A 15,849-nucleotide genomic window follows, 5' to 3' on the forward strand; every position below is an offset into this window, starting at 1 on the left:
CGTTAGCTAAATTTGGTTAAGATAACAATTTCCATTCAAGTATCTGAATGGCGCCACACGAAGCATTCTACGGGAGGAAGCGTAGATCTCCTTATATTAGATAAAGCTCAATGAAAGAAGTATGTATGGTCCTGTTATAGTGGATCAGATGTCCCAGCAAGTTAAGATTCAATAAAGACTCCTAACAATTCAAAGTAGATAGAAGAGCTACACAAATACTAGAAGGAGACTGTCAGAGTTGAGATTGAGGACCATGTTTTCCCTTAAAGTGTCGCCAATGACAAAAGTTGGTTGATCCCTAAAGATTAAGAAATTGAGTTCGAAGTATATTTGATTGTTTTAAATTTTGTCCAAGGCTATACCAATGGCTTAAAATTGACCCTTCCCCTAAATTTGAGTCAAACTCATGATGTCTTCCATGTCTTCTAATTGAAGAAGTACCATCCAGACCTGACACATGTCATAAGTTACGATGACATTATGCTCCGAGACAATCTGTCTTTTAAGGTCAGATTAGAGTAATCATTGATCAGAAAGTCAAACAGCTGAGGCAAGCAGATTCTGCTGGTCGAGGTTGTCTGGAAAGGTCTTACATTGGAAGAGGCTATGAGGGAGATGGAAACTGAGATAAAGGAAAAGTATCCTGAACTTTTCCAGTAAGATACGCTTTAAATTTCGAGGATGAAATTTATTTAAGGGGAGAGAAATGTCACATCCAGTAATATGGCAATTAGGAATAAGGATATTCCTAAATATTCAAAGGCCAAAAAGGATAAGGAGAAATAGAAGAATTATGGTGGAAAATAATTAGCATGATTTTCCAAGTCAATTATCAAGGTTTAACTAATTAAGGAAAATTGGTCAAAAATAATTATGAAAAAATATTTTCAAGTCTCAAAAAATTAAGAAAAAATAAAGATAATATTCTTTGAGAATTATATTGTCACACCTTACTATTATATCTACTTAGATTTCATTTAAAATCACTTTAGACCACATTGGATAGTCTTGGGCTCACTTTTTATCTCAAAAACGCTAAATTTCGGATTTTTACTGTTCATCGTGTAAAAATCCAGTTTTTCTGGCTCAATTTCAAAAATTCATAACTTATTCCACAAAACTCCAAACGGGGTGGTTCAAAATTCTATTTAAAGCTATTTAAGTCCTATTTTAAGAAAAAATAATCTCATGATCCAATTCCTTATGGAAAGGCATCAGGATTTTGTGAAATGCAACACTATCCATTTGCCAAAAATCCTTTTTCCCAGATCCTGACTTTTAACTTTGAAAAATCATTAAAATTCGTATACTTGGCCATTTTCAATGTATTAGCTATCAAATTGAAGCTCAGGACGTTGTCTTTCATTATACCAGATTTCGTGATTAAATGCATTTGGGAGCATAATCAAAAAGTCATGTGAACATGGTAGCGTCAGTGTGCTTACAGCACTGTTAGCTTAATATATACATAACCAAAAAGGGTCCACGAAATTTATGGCAAGACACCATACTTTAGTCTCCAATCTGCAACTTCCTCATAGGAGTTTCAGGCTCTAAAATGTTAGATTATATTTGGGGGATGAGATTTTAAGAAATCCCAGTAGCAAGATCAATCAACCAAAACATTAACATGCATCATTATTGTTAGAATCAATCTCACCCAAGAGGGGGGTGAATTGGGTGAGTTATAAAAATTTTAAAATTAAAACGAGACAGTATTGAAAACAGAGAGTCAAAGTCAGGAGAGATTTCACCACAGAGGGAAGACACAAGATTTATACTGGTTCGGTCTTAACCACTTGAGCTACGTCCAGTCCTCTAAGTATTTCACTATCTTCCAAGATCGACAGGGCTCTTGGTGTCTTGGTACAGTAATTGAATCGCTCAATCACTCCCCCTTACTCCCGTAAGGATACAAGCCCTCTCAAGAGTCCACACTCTTGAGTATCACTCAATAGTAATTAATGAAGAGTAGTTATCGACTCTCTTACAGAGTGAATTTAATGATGAACACTGACGCTCAGTAGTATTGAGGAAAATAGAGTATTGAATGCTAGGCTTAATAATCACAGGTGGTAGTTCTGCTATTTAATCCTTTCATTAATGCTTCTTCACGCCTTTTATAGTTGAGATCGTTAAGTAGCCGTTAGACGGAAGAGCTTCTAGCCGTTGTGACTCCGTTTGCGTGTTTCGCCGGTTTTAACGGTTCCGCCCTTAATGCGTCTGAGCTTTTGACACTGTAGGTTGCAGTTTACGTAATCCCGTTGAAGAGCCGTTGCAGTCTTTCTTAGTGATCTGTATATTTTAAACTTTGAACAAGTAAGAGTCTTGCGTTGTATGCTTTAGTCATGAACTAAGAAGAAGAATGAATCGATTATACAAGGATTCTAGATGAGATGATTTATCTGTAAAAAGATCAGAAAGAGATCCTGGACATGCTTAATTGAAGTGGTGATCGATTACTTGTTGATCGATCAGGTTATCGATAAACAGAGTGAAAACTTTTTGAATCAATTCAACAATATTATCGATCAAGTGTTCGATCATTGATTTTAAGAGTTATCATAGTAAACAGAAATCGTTCCATGATCGAACAAGTGATCAAACACTTGTTGATCAAACAGATTATTGATAATTCAAATGTTATTGAAATGAAACTTTAGTCATTGATGATCGAACAACTTATCGATAAATGGATGATGGATAAGGTTATCGATAAACCATGAGTAAGAATATATTCAGTGAAAAACACAGACTTTCTGGAATGATCGAATAGGTGATCGATCAATGAATATTCGAACAAGTGATTGATAAAGTGAAGAAAGAAATTTAATCCTGTAAGGTAAAGAAACTGATTATCGATCACGTTTTGTGAAAACATGAGTTTCAGGAAATCGGATGATCGATCATATTATCGAAAAGTCAATGATCGATTAGGTGATCGAAAAAATGGTTCAACATAAGTTAATGCGAATATAGCAATCATTAGACTCTTTATCGATCATGTTATGTGAAAAGATATTATGCAAACAAGTTAAATTATCGATAATGTTATCGATAATTTGGTTGCAGAAAAACTAAATATGAGCAGATAAAAACATTGATTATCGATCATGTGATCGATAATTTTCTGATCGATAAGGTTATCGATCCAGCAGTTAAGATGACTACCTGCATTCAGAGAGTTAGAGCATAATGTTTGATCATGTGATCGATAAACAAATGATCGAAAATATGATCGATAAATGATAACAGAATTAATGTGCAGAACGAGTAGAGTGTGTTACCTCTTATCGAAGTCGTTATTGATAACTGATTTATCGATCATGTGATCGATAAATGCACTTCAGATTTAGTTCTCTTTATCTGTTACTTGTTTGTTTATCTGATGTTATCGATCAAGTGATCGATAATTAACTGTAACCTTATGTAATTTCCATGTTAGCGATAATCGATCATTTTATCGATCAACAACTTATCGGATAGCTCTTCGATCAAAATACCTACTATAAAACTGATTTATACCTGAACAGTTATCTGAAAACTTAGCGATAAACGATTGATCGATCAGATGATCGATCAACATACTTAACCCAATTAATCTAACTTTGTTATCATCAAAACTATAATCCTAACAATTATAAAGCATTTCAACATTAGCTATCATAGGAGAACTAATCTTTTTATAAATAGGCAACCTCAACAAGCAAGGCCATGGCAACAAATGCAAGGAGCAACCATATCACAACATCATAGTTCAACCATATAATAGCAAGCATACATGCCATAAATAACAATGCAAAGTTAACATTAATGGCTAATTAGATCCCACTACCTTGATCCAATGCTTTTTGTTTTTCTTATTGTTCCTTCTTGATTCCACAAGTGCCAAACCCTAACATGGCAATCCGCAAAAAGGGTAGCAAGAATCATCAACCATTCCTCATAAAATCAATAACATAACTCAAGTAACTCCTAAACCCCTTAAAGCTTTCATCTTTGTTCTTGAATTTTTAGAGTTAGTTTCCATAAACCCTAAAAATTCTCTCTTGACTCAACCCTACATGATTTTTCATGTAGATTCCAAATATCTACTTGGATTTAACAAAATACATTTCCTTCCTTCAGTTTCAGCTTGGCCAAACCATTAGGGTTCAAAACACAAAAATTGCAACTTTGATTCTATGGCTTCCAACACTTGTTCTTTAGGTTTACCCTACAGCATTTTTCATTTTGAACACAATGGAAGCCTCAAAACTTTGGAAAACACATCCTAGGGTTCAGTTTCAGTCTTGACCAAACAAAACCTCTTGAAGTTCAACCATGAAAAACTTTTCAAAACAACACTAAACCACTTGAAACCATCTTAAATCATAGTGTTCTAACTATGTTTAACAACAAAACCTCCTTCCCTACACTATACCCATTTCAGCCAGCAACAAGAAGGGAAAAGAAACTATGCTCACAAAATATCCCACCAACCATCATTAATGATATGCCACGTGTCAAGAGCCTAATTAGTCTTATTCCTCTCTCTTAATTATCTTAAATCATAATGTAATTAAATTTCAAAGTCAAGATCCTCTCCATTGGTAGCTTGACACTTGGAAAGCTTTAATTACCATCCATTAAATATCACACCTTACTATTATATCCACTTGGGTTTCATTTAAAACCACTTTAGACCACATTGGATGGTCTTGGGCTCAATTTTCACCTTAAAAACGCTAAACTTCGGGTTTTTACTGTTCATCAGGTAAAAGTCTAATTTTTCTGGCCCAACTTTAAATATTCATAACTTATTACACAAAACTCCAAACGGGGTGGTTCAAAATTCTATTTAAAGATCTTTAAGTCCTCTTTTAAGGAAAAATAATCTCATAATCCAATTCCTTATGAAAAGGCATCAGGCTTTTGTGAAATGCAACACTGTCTATTTGCCAAAAACCCTTTCTCCCAGACCCTGACCTTTAACTTTGTAAAATCATTAAAATTCGATTACTTGGCCATTTTTAACGTATGAGATATCAAATTAAAGCTTAGGACGTTATCTTCCATCATACCAAATTTTGTGATTAAAAAAATTTGGGAACATAATCAAAAAGTCATGTGAACATGGCAGTGTCAGTGTGCTTACAGCACTGTTAGCTTAATATATACATAACCAAAAAGGGTCCGCGAAATTTTATGGCAAGACACCATACTTTAGTCTCCAATCTGCATCTTGCTCATAGGAGTTTTAGGCCCTAAAATGTTAGATTATATTTGGGGGATGAAATTTTAAGAAATCCTGTAGCAAGATCAATCAACCAAACATTAACATTATCATTATAAAGCATTTCAACATTAGCTATCATAGGAGAACTAATCTTTTATAAATAGGCAACCTCAACATGCAAGGCCATGGCAATAAATGCAAGGAGCAACCATATCACAACATCATAGTTCAATTATATAATAGCAAGCATACATGCCATAAATAACAATGCAAAGTTAACATTAATGGCTAATTAGATCCCACTACCTTGATCCAATGCTTTTTTTTGTTTCTCTTGTTGTTCCTTCTTGCTTCCACAAGTGCCAAATCCTAACATGGCAATCCATAAAAAAGGCAGCAATAATCATCAACCATTCCTCATAAAATCAATAACATAACTCAAGTAACTCCTAAACCTCTTAAAGCTTCCATCTTTGTTCTTGAATTTTTAGAGTTGGTTTCCATAAACCCTAAAAATTCCCTCTTGACTCAACCCCATAGGATTTTTCATGTAGATTCCAAATATCTACTTGGATTTAACAAAATAAATTTTTCTCTTCTAGTTTCAGCTTGACCGAACCCTTAGGGTTTAAAACTCAAAAATTGCAACTTTGCTTCTATGGCTTCCAACACTTGTTCTTTAGGTTTAACCTACACTATTCTTCATTTTGAACACAATGGAAGCCTTAAAACTTTGAAAAACATATCCTAGGGTTTAGATCTTGCTTTGGCTGAAAATAACACTCAAGGAAATAACCATGAAAAATGCTTCAAAACCAACTATAATCACTTGCAAGCACTAGGATCTAACTTGTGTTGTTGTGTCTTAGCAAGTGTGATGACCAAAACTCCCTTCCCCTTTTATTATTCAGTTCGAACAACTATTAGAAAGAGAGGGGATAGATTTTTCAACCATAAAAGAGAAGGAAAACAAGGCAAGAACACATCTAGAACTAAGAACTCACCTTGAATCCTTGATTGAATGACCAAAGTTGATGCCTTTCTCTTGGTTTTCCTTTAAAGCTCTTCCTTTTTCCTCTCTAACTCTCCTTGGATGAAATGTAGATTAGATTTAGGGGGGGAGAAGCTCATTCAATGCACACAAAATATCCCACCAACCATCATTAATGTTGTGCTAAGTGTCAAGAGCCTACTTAGTCTTAATCTTCTCTCTTAATTAACTTAAATCATAATGTAATTAAATTTCAAAGTCAAGATCCTCTCCATTGATAGCTTGATACTTGGAAAGCTTTAATTACCATCCATTAAAGGCTTGACACATGGCTCAGTGTGAAACATTTGAATTGCAAGACTCTAGTCTTGCTTTATCGGTGCACTTTTACTCCGGGTTTAACTTCTTTTCTATAATTACAGTACTCTGGCCCCTGTAATTATTTTCTGTTAGATCCATAAATTATTCTCCTCATTTTTATCTTCCCAAATTTCCCTCTTCGTCACAAATTAAATTTTCCAATAATTAAATAAAATGGAAAACTAATTTCCTTCTCTTTAGTGATTTTTCCACTTTTAAGAGGAATTGGAAAAAATCTTGGACACTTGAGGGTCTTATTTTAATTCCATAATCTCTTATAATTCCTTGGATATCATAGGAATTTTCTTGGAATTTTATTCCCCTTAAATATATTTATTTGGAATTTTCCAAATAAAGACCTTAAATTGGCTTCAATTGCCCTTAAATTCCTTTGTAATCTCTCTAGGGGCAGTTTGGTCATAAAACCAATTTTATAATCCCATATAATTCTCAAGGAACCTTGTCCTTATTTTTCCTTAATTTTTGAGACTCAGAATTATTTTTCCATAATTATTGTTGACCAATTTTCCTTAATTAGTCAAACTTTTCATAATTGGCCTGGAAAATTATAATAATTATTTTCCACCAAAATTCTTCTATTTCTCCTTGTCATTTTTAGCCTTTAAATATTTAGGAATATTCTTATTCCTAATTGCCATATTACTCGATGTGACATTTCTCCCCCTCTAAAAAAAATTTCGTCCTCGAAATTTAAAGTGTATCTTATTGGAAAAGTTCAGGATACTTTTCCTCTGTTTTAGTCTCTATCTCCCTCATAGCTTTTAGAGTAAGACCTTTCCAGACAACCTCAACTAGTGGAAACTGCTTGTTTCTCAGCTGTTCCACTTTCTGATCAGTGATTCGCTTTAGTTTGATCTAAAAGACGAGTTGTTCTGGAGCACAATGTCCTCATAACTTATGACAGGTGTCTAGTCTAGTTCATACTTCTTTCATTGGGAGTTATAGAAAACATCATGAATTTGACTTACATACGGGGGAATGGTCACTTATAAACCACTGATCCAGTCTTGGACAAAATTTGAAACAGTCCATCGTAGTTTGAACTTAACTTCTTAAGCTTTAGGGATCGACTGACTTCCGTTACTGGTTACACTTTAATCACCAACCTTAACCCTTAACGGTCTCCTTTGATGTCTAAGTAGCTTTTTTGTCTACTTAGAGCCGTTAGAAGTCTTTGCTAAATAACTTTAATCTACTGGGAAGTCTGATCCACTATATTAGGACTATACTTACTTCTTTCATTAAACTCTATCTAGCACAAGGGAGATCTATGTTTCCTCCCATAGAGTGCTTCATATGGTGCCATTCATATACTTGGATGGGAACTGTCATCTTAAACAAATTTAGCTAACGGTAAGTACATACCCCAGCCACTACTGAAATTAAACACATGTGTGTGTAACATATCTTCTAACATCTATATCATTTTATGTGTTTGCCCATCCGTCTCAGGATGGTAGGCGATACTAAAGTTGAGAGTAGTGTCCATTTCTTTCATAAGGACCTCTAAAACTTCAAGTAAATCTCAGGTCTTAGTCTGAAACCATACTGCTTAGGATACTCGGTAGCTTAACAGCTTCATCAACTTTCATCTTCCATTTTCTGTTAGATTTAGTGCATTCTTACCAAAATGGCTAACATTTCTGGCTTTTGTACTTTCTCACATTCTTTCCAGGGTCATACTCTCTTGGGCTACTCTTGCCTGAAACACTTAACTAAACAGTGCTGACGAGAAACTGAAACACTGATTCTAATAAGCCTAACCCTGGTACTTTACTATCTTAGACCCTTCTCCTGATCGATCTTTAGTCGATTCTTTTCAGCTTACATTCTTGTCTTTTGCCTTATCTTAAGGATTTACCCCTCAATACTCAGTCTGTCTCTGTATCACATGGAGTTCTTCCTATATCTTGAGCTAGCCTGAATGTCTCTTTTCCAGGTCTTATGGCTCTAACTCCTCTAACTTTGTCTTTCCTCTATTAATCGGAAGGAAATTGAATCCAGCCTAATCAATGATAAGGTTATCTAGAAGGAGGTCATGGGTACTCTCTCAATACTGGTTTACAACCGAAGGAGGTTTCCATATCCTCAACTTATCCCTGGTCCTCATCTTCCCAGATAGGTACCAATCTCTGGGAGACTTAGACCATAGGACTAAGTGAAGTCATCTCCATTTAGTTGGTCACCATACTAATAATTCCCCAAAACTGTTCCAAGAACCAATACTATTTTCTTAAGCCTCCTGTCAATTCCCTAGGCCACATATTCGTCTCTTTAGGTGCCTAAGCCAATCTGTCTTAGGAGTTCTCTTACTCTTCCAGTTGCTCTCACCGTCTCTTACTACTTTAGAACGGTACAGAAAGAGGATTTATGCAACTTCTCTTTTCTCTACTTTACTTTTCAGTACGAGCATACTCTAACATGCATAATGTCTGGCATTTTAATGCAAGGAGTGTAAGCTCTTACTGGCTGCTATGTCCATAGCATGCCAACCGGACACCTTATCCCTTCAAGAGGGAGCCTCTTTCCTATTTGCAGCTGCTTCTAGAAGTCATAGGGAGAGGACTTTTGAGGTTCTTTTTCTTTCTGCTTACTCTAGTACTCTGCTAAGCTCAGGTACATCTAAGCCTAGCTTCATTCTTGGCTAGTCATACTCCCATTAGGTAAGGTCAACTCCAATTGCCTTGCCTCGGCTGCTTCCCTTTTCCCGATCAGATAGGGCATTTACTCCATCTTGAGCAACATCAATTCTAACTTGGAGGACTAATTCCCATTTTCTCTAAGAAGATTCCTGGCCAAGAACTTATCCCTTGAAAAGGGTGCCTCTCAACCTAAACTCCAAGCGACTGAGTATCTCTTAACATTAAGGGGAACATGCCAACCTCTAAGCTAGTTCCCTGCATAGCCATTTGTCTCGTCCTCTTCTTCTTGATCCTTAAGACATTTCACTAAGGCTCTCCATCTTAACTTCACTATCTCTAGGTTCCTATTCATCTCTTCCAGAACTTGAGATAGCTATTCTACTATGGGGCCCTAGCCCTAATGAGGCTGTAAGAGTTTGTCTAGCTTTGCTTGCCACTTACACCTCCTTATTGGTATAAAGACTCAACCCCTAACTGACTCGTTTAACTCCTCATCATTACTCTTCCTCTTGAGCGGGAATATGATAATTCTAATCGGTGGCTACCTCTCTCTTTCTAACTTTTACTAATCTCACTCTTTGCGACCTCTGAGAGTCGTTGTGTCTCATGAGATGTCACCTCAACATCTGAAAGTTATTGTGTTCAACTGTCATGACTAGAACCCTTGCTTGCAGCGATAGAAGTTACCACCTTCTTTGATAATCACTCTGTACTTGTCTATCGCCACTAATTCCCTTGGTTTATCATGACAAAACACGCTTTTCACTTAACCTCTGCTAGTCTTGGTTAGCTTCATTTATCATACCATTGCCTATATAGGCATCCGTTACGAAGTTTAACTCACTTCTGGATTTAACTCCGTTTCTCTTGAGGGTAGGATCAGGGTTTTGTCCTTACTGTTATGGGAAGGCAAACAATTCAATCCCATCACCACATTAGCTTCATAGAAGGCCTACATATCAAGTTTAAGGCAATATAACAGTGCTCATAATCAACTATACCGTTTAAGCACCCATCAGATGTAATTGTCCTATTATATGTTGGTATGGACATATATATATCATACGGCAACATATTCATAACCAAGTTAGGTCCTTTAAAACAATCATATGAGAGAAGAAAATGATTAGCACCCTAATGTATCATTGCAATCACTGGAAAGTTCATAATAATGATCGTTTCTTGGATCATTTCTGAAAACTTTCGGGCTTCTTTCCCTGTGATGGCAAGTACTCATCTTTGGGTGCATAACCTTGGCTTCTCTATACTTATGAACATTCTCTCAAGAAGTGTCTGGACTTGCTGCAAGTACAGCAAATGTTTTGCTCAACCATATATGTTCCATCACCATGACTCTTACTGCAATTGGGCATTCCTTGCCATTTGAGGGCTTACCTCCTTTCTTACTCTTTTGATTGTCCCATAACTCTTTCTCTTTCCATTCACATCAGAAGAGGTACCACCCTGATCTCCCTCCTCTAACTTGGGAGTAGGCATCAAATGATGGTTCAATCTATTCGCCGTAATTTGGTAGGCCTCAATTACCTTGTGGAAATGCTCGAACTACAGGGGATCAATCATCTCCCTTAAGGACTGCTTTAGCCCTCTGACCATCTTTTGGTCATCTACCTTTATCATCTCGGTACGCAGGTAACTGAAGTAGTGGGGAAGACGTCTAAACTTAGCTAAGTACTCATCAATTGACTCGTTATTCCTCTACTTCAGGGTTAGGAATTCTGCTTCCTTTCCGTCCCTGGCTGACCTTGAAACTTATTTCTCATGGAACTACTCTAGGAACACCTCTCATGTCACTCTCGTGTTCTAAGCATCAAGAAGAATCTTGGTATTCTTCCACTAGTGGTCGGTATCTTTCTCTAGATTGTAAATTGCCCTTTGGGCTTTTCACGTAGTCGAACAGTTTAGAACTTTTGAAACTCATGATCTAGTCCTCTGCTGCTTGGATGTTAATTACTCCATCGAAGGATGGCGGATTGTGCTTGCAAAAGTGAGTTATCCTCTGCTAGATGCTGTCAAGGTCTACTGCTGGCATTGCCAACCTGGGCAATCGTTCTGTGGCTTTCGCTACTGAGCTTTCTTTCTCTGGTTGCCTCCGATCGAGGTTAGCCACTGCCACTGCTACTACTGCTACTATTATAGCGTTTCTTTCTTGTTCCTGGCTAGCTTGTGCCGCCCTTAACCCTTCAATAGCCTTTTATTGTGGTTCTAAGCATTCCGAAATTAATCGTATTAGATTATGATGGACCCTTACGTCGCGTCCTAAGGGTCTCTTTGGCAAAGAGTTTTATCGGTTCTAACCAATACGCTAACTAAACGAATAGCATATCCGAGGAACAAGAAAATAAACAACATACTTCGATTTCATTTAGCAACATATGCATTCATAATATGTCAATCAAGCATCAGTCATCAGTCACAGCAATATAGTTTAACATACATAGCCATCTTAGGAACATACACAACAATCAAGCATGCCAGACCAACCTACTACGGTTAGCTGTAACAATACAAGTCCTATGTCAGTACTACAAAAGTCCAACTGACTACCCAAAATGGGAAATAGTAAAATTCTTAAAGCTCTGGGTCCATTAACTCAACATCAGATCCCAATATCCAATCTAAACGACAAAATTCATTCTACTATCAGTATATGAACGGGAACATATCCATCATCATCAGGATTCAGTCTTCTGTATCTACTCAAGGAAATGTATTCCTTACAAAGATCTCAAGGACATCAATGAGATTGTTGAAACTAGCACTATTCATGTGACTACAATGTCTCTCACACCATCTTTCTACAACCGGGTCTAAGGGAGTACTCTAAGCAATGCTGATATCCAGTCCATCATCTCTAGGGTAGCATCTTCCCTAGTCACATAATGGTAGAGTTTTCAGATATCCTCTAGATATCTTGGTCCTCTATGGTCTGAAATTCTTTCATAATTGGGAGTAGCTTGACTTCACTAGGCCCAGCTCCAACATCATCAGATATTTCAATGACCTTAATCCTCTAAGGATCATTGGAAGCAACGGTGACTATGTCAGGTGGAGGGTTACTCTCCCATAAGGTAACATAGTAGAAGTCTACTACAAGACTATAGTCCTCATCCTTATGGAACAATTAAGGGAAAGGTTCTCTTAGTCTCCTCTGGTTAATTGAACCCTTTGAATCACTATTGTGGTCACAACAAGCCATTCTACTCCACCCTACATTATAATAACCAAACCATCTAATAATTAGACAATGGTATTCTTTTGCAATAACATGTCAATTTTCCTTTTAACTGACATATTAATTAAGCAGAACGTTTTATCCTATGCCAAAACCTTCGCTCTGATACCAAAAATATCACACCTTACTATTATATCCACTTAGGTTTCATTTAAAATCACTTTAGACCACATTGGATGGTTTTGGGCTCAATTTTCACCTTAAAAACGCTAAACTTCGGATTTTTACTGTTCATCAGGTAAAAGTCTAGTTTTTCTGGCCCAAATTTAAAAATTCATAACTTATTCCACAAAAATCCAAATGGGGTGGTTCAAAATTTATTTAAAGCTCTTTAAGTCCTCTTTAAGGAAAAATAATCTCATGATCCAATTCCTTATGAAAAAGCATCAGGTTTTTGTGAAATACAACACTATCCTTTGCCAAAAACCCTTTTTCCCAGCTCCTCTGACCTTTAATTTTGAAAAATCATTAATTAGCTATCAAATTGCTTGTATACTTGGCCATTTTTAACGTATTAGCTATCAAATTGAAGCTCAGGATGTTATCTTTCATCATACCAAATTTGTGATTAAACGTATTCAGGAGCATAATCAAAAAGTCACGTGAACATGGCAGTGTTAGTGTGCTTACAACACTGTTAGCTTAATATATACATAACCAAAAAGGGTCCACGAATTTTATGGCAAAACACCATACTTTAGCCTCCAATCTGCAGCTTGCTCATAGTAGTTTCAGGCCCTAAAATGTTAGATTATATTTGGGGGATGAGATTTTAAGAAATCCCAGTAGCAAGATCAATCAACCAAACATTAACATGCATCATTATAAAGCATTTCAACATTAGCTATCATAGGAGAACTAATCTTTTATAAATAGGCAACCTCAACATGCAAGGCCATGGCAACAAATGCAAGGAGCAACCATATCACAACATCATAGTTCAACCATATAATAGCAAGCATACATGCCATAAATAACAATGCAAAGTTAACATTAATGGCTAATTAGATCCCACTACCTTAATCCAATGCTTTTTTGTTTTTCTTGTTGTTCCTTCTTGCTTCCACAAGTGCCAAACCCTAACATGGCAATCCACAAAAAGGGTAGCAAGAATCATCAACCATTCCTCATAAAATCAATAACATAACTCAAGTAACTCCTAAACCCTTAAAGCTTCCATCTTTGTTCTTGAATTTTTAGAGTTGGTTTCCATAAACCCTAAAAATTCCCTCTTGACTCAACCCCACATGATTTTTCATGTAGATTCCAAATATCTACTTGGATTTAACAAAATAAATTTTCCTCTTCCAGTTTCAGCTTGACCGAACCCTTAGGGTTTAAAACTCAAAATTGCAACTTTGCTTCTATGGCTTCCAACACTTGTTCTTTAGGTTTACCCTACACTATTTTTCATTTTGAACACAATGGAAGCCTCAAAACTTTGAAAAACATATCCTAGGGTTCAGATCTTGCTTTGGCCAAAATAACACTCAAGGAAATAACCATGAAAAATGCTTCAAAACCAACTATAATCACTTGCAAACACTAGGATCTAACTTGTGTTGTTGTGTCTTAGCAAGTGTGATGACCAAAACTCCCTTCCCCTTTATTATTCAGTTTGGCCAACCATTAGAAAGAGAGGGGACAGATTTTTCAACCATAAAAGAGAAGGAAAACAAGGCAAGAACACATCTAGAACTAAGAACTCACCTTGAATCCTTGATTGAATGACCAAAGTTGATGCCTTTCTCTTGGTTTTCCTTTGAAGCTCTTCCTTTTTCCTCTCTAACTCTCCTTGCCAAATATATCAGATTTAGGGGAGGAGAAGCTCATTCAATGCACACAAAATATCCCACCAACCATCATTAATGAGGTGCCAAGTGTCAAGAGCCTACTTAGTCTTAATCTTCTCTCTTAATTAACTTAAATCATAATGTAATTAAATTTCAAAGTCAAGATCCTCTCCATTGATAGCTTGACACTTGGAAAGCTTTAATTACCATCCATTAGAGGCTTGACACATGGCTAAGTGTGAACCATTTGAATTGCAAGACTCTAGTCTTGCTTTATCGTGCACTTTTACTCCTGGTTTAACTTCTTTTCTATAATTACAGTACTCTGGCCCCTGTAATTATTTTCTATCAGATTCATAAATTATTCTCCTCATTTTTATCTTCCCAAATTGCCCTCTTTGTCTCAAATTAAATTTTTCAATAATTAAATAAAATGGAAAACTAATTTCCTTCTCTTTAGTGATTTTTCCACTTTTAAGAGGAATTGGGAAAAATCTTGGACACTTGAGGGTCTTATTTTAATTCCATAATCTCTTATAATTCCTTGATATCATAGAAATTTTCTTGGAATTTTATTCCCCTTAAATATTTATTTGGAATTTTCCAAATAAAGACCTTAAATTTAAATTGGCTTAAATTGCCCTTAAATTCCTTTGTAATATCTCTAAAGGCAGTTTGGTCATAAAACCAATTTTATAATCCCATATAATTCTCAAAGAACCTTGTCCTTATTTTTTCTTAATTTTTTGAGACTCAGAATTATTTTTTTCATAATTATTCTTGACCAATTTTCCTTAATTAGTCAAACTTTACATAATTGGCCTGGAAAATTATAATAATTATTTTCTACCAAAATTCTTCTATTTCTCCTTGTCATTTTTGACCTTTAAATATTTAGGAATATTCTTATTCCTAATTGCCATATTACTGGATGTGACATAAAGGCTTGACAAGTGGCAACTTGTGAGCCAAGCAAAGTGAAAGACTTACTTCTTGTTTTATCGGTGCACTTTTACTCGGGTTTAACTTCTTTTTCATAATTATAATACTCTAACCTCTGTAATTATTTTCTGTCAGATCCATAAATTATTCTCTTCATTTTTATCTTCCCAAATTGCCCTCTTCGTCTCAAAATTAATTTCCCAAGAATTAAATAAAATGGAAACTAATTTCCTTCTCTTTAATGATTTTTCCACTTTTAAGAGGAATTGAAAAAAACCTTGGACACTTGAGGGTCTTATTTTAATTCTATAATCTCTTATAATTCCTTGGGATATCATAGAAATTTTCTTGGGACTTTATTCTTCTTAAAAATATTTATTTGGAATTTTCCAAATAAAGACCTTAAACTAGCTTAAATTGCCCTTAAATTCCTTTGTAATTTCTCTAAGGGCAAATTGGTTATAAAACCAATTTTATAATCCCATATAATTCTCAAGGAACATTGTTCTTATTTTTTCTTAATTTTCTGAGACTCAGAATTATTTTTTCATAATTATTCTTGACCAATTTCCTTAATTAGTTAAACTTTTGATAATTGGCCTAGAAAATTATAATAATTATTTTCCCAC

Source organism: Neltuma alba, unplaced genomic scaffold (genome assembly GCF_004799145.2).
Source record: "Neltuma alba isolate B1F8T4 unplaced genomic scaffold, ASM479914v2 tig00010898_pilon, whole genome shotgun sequence".
Taxonomy (NCBI): domain Eukaryota; kingdom Viridiplantae; phylum Streptophyta; class Magnoliopsida; order Fabales; family Fabaceae; genus Neltuma; species Neltuma alba.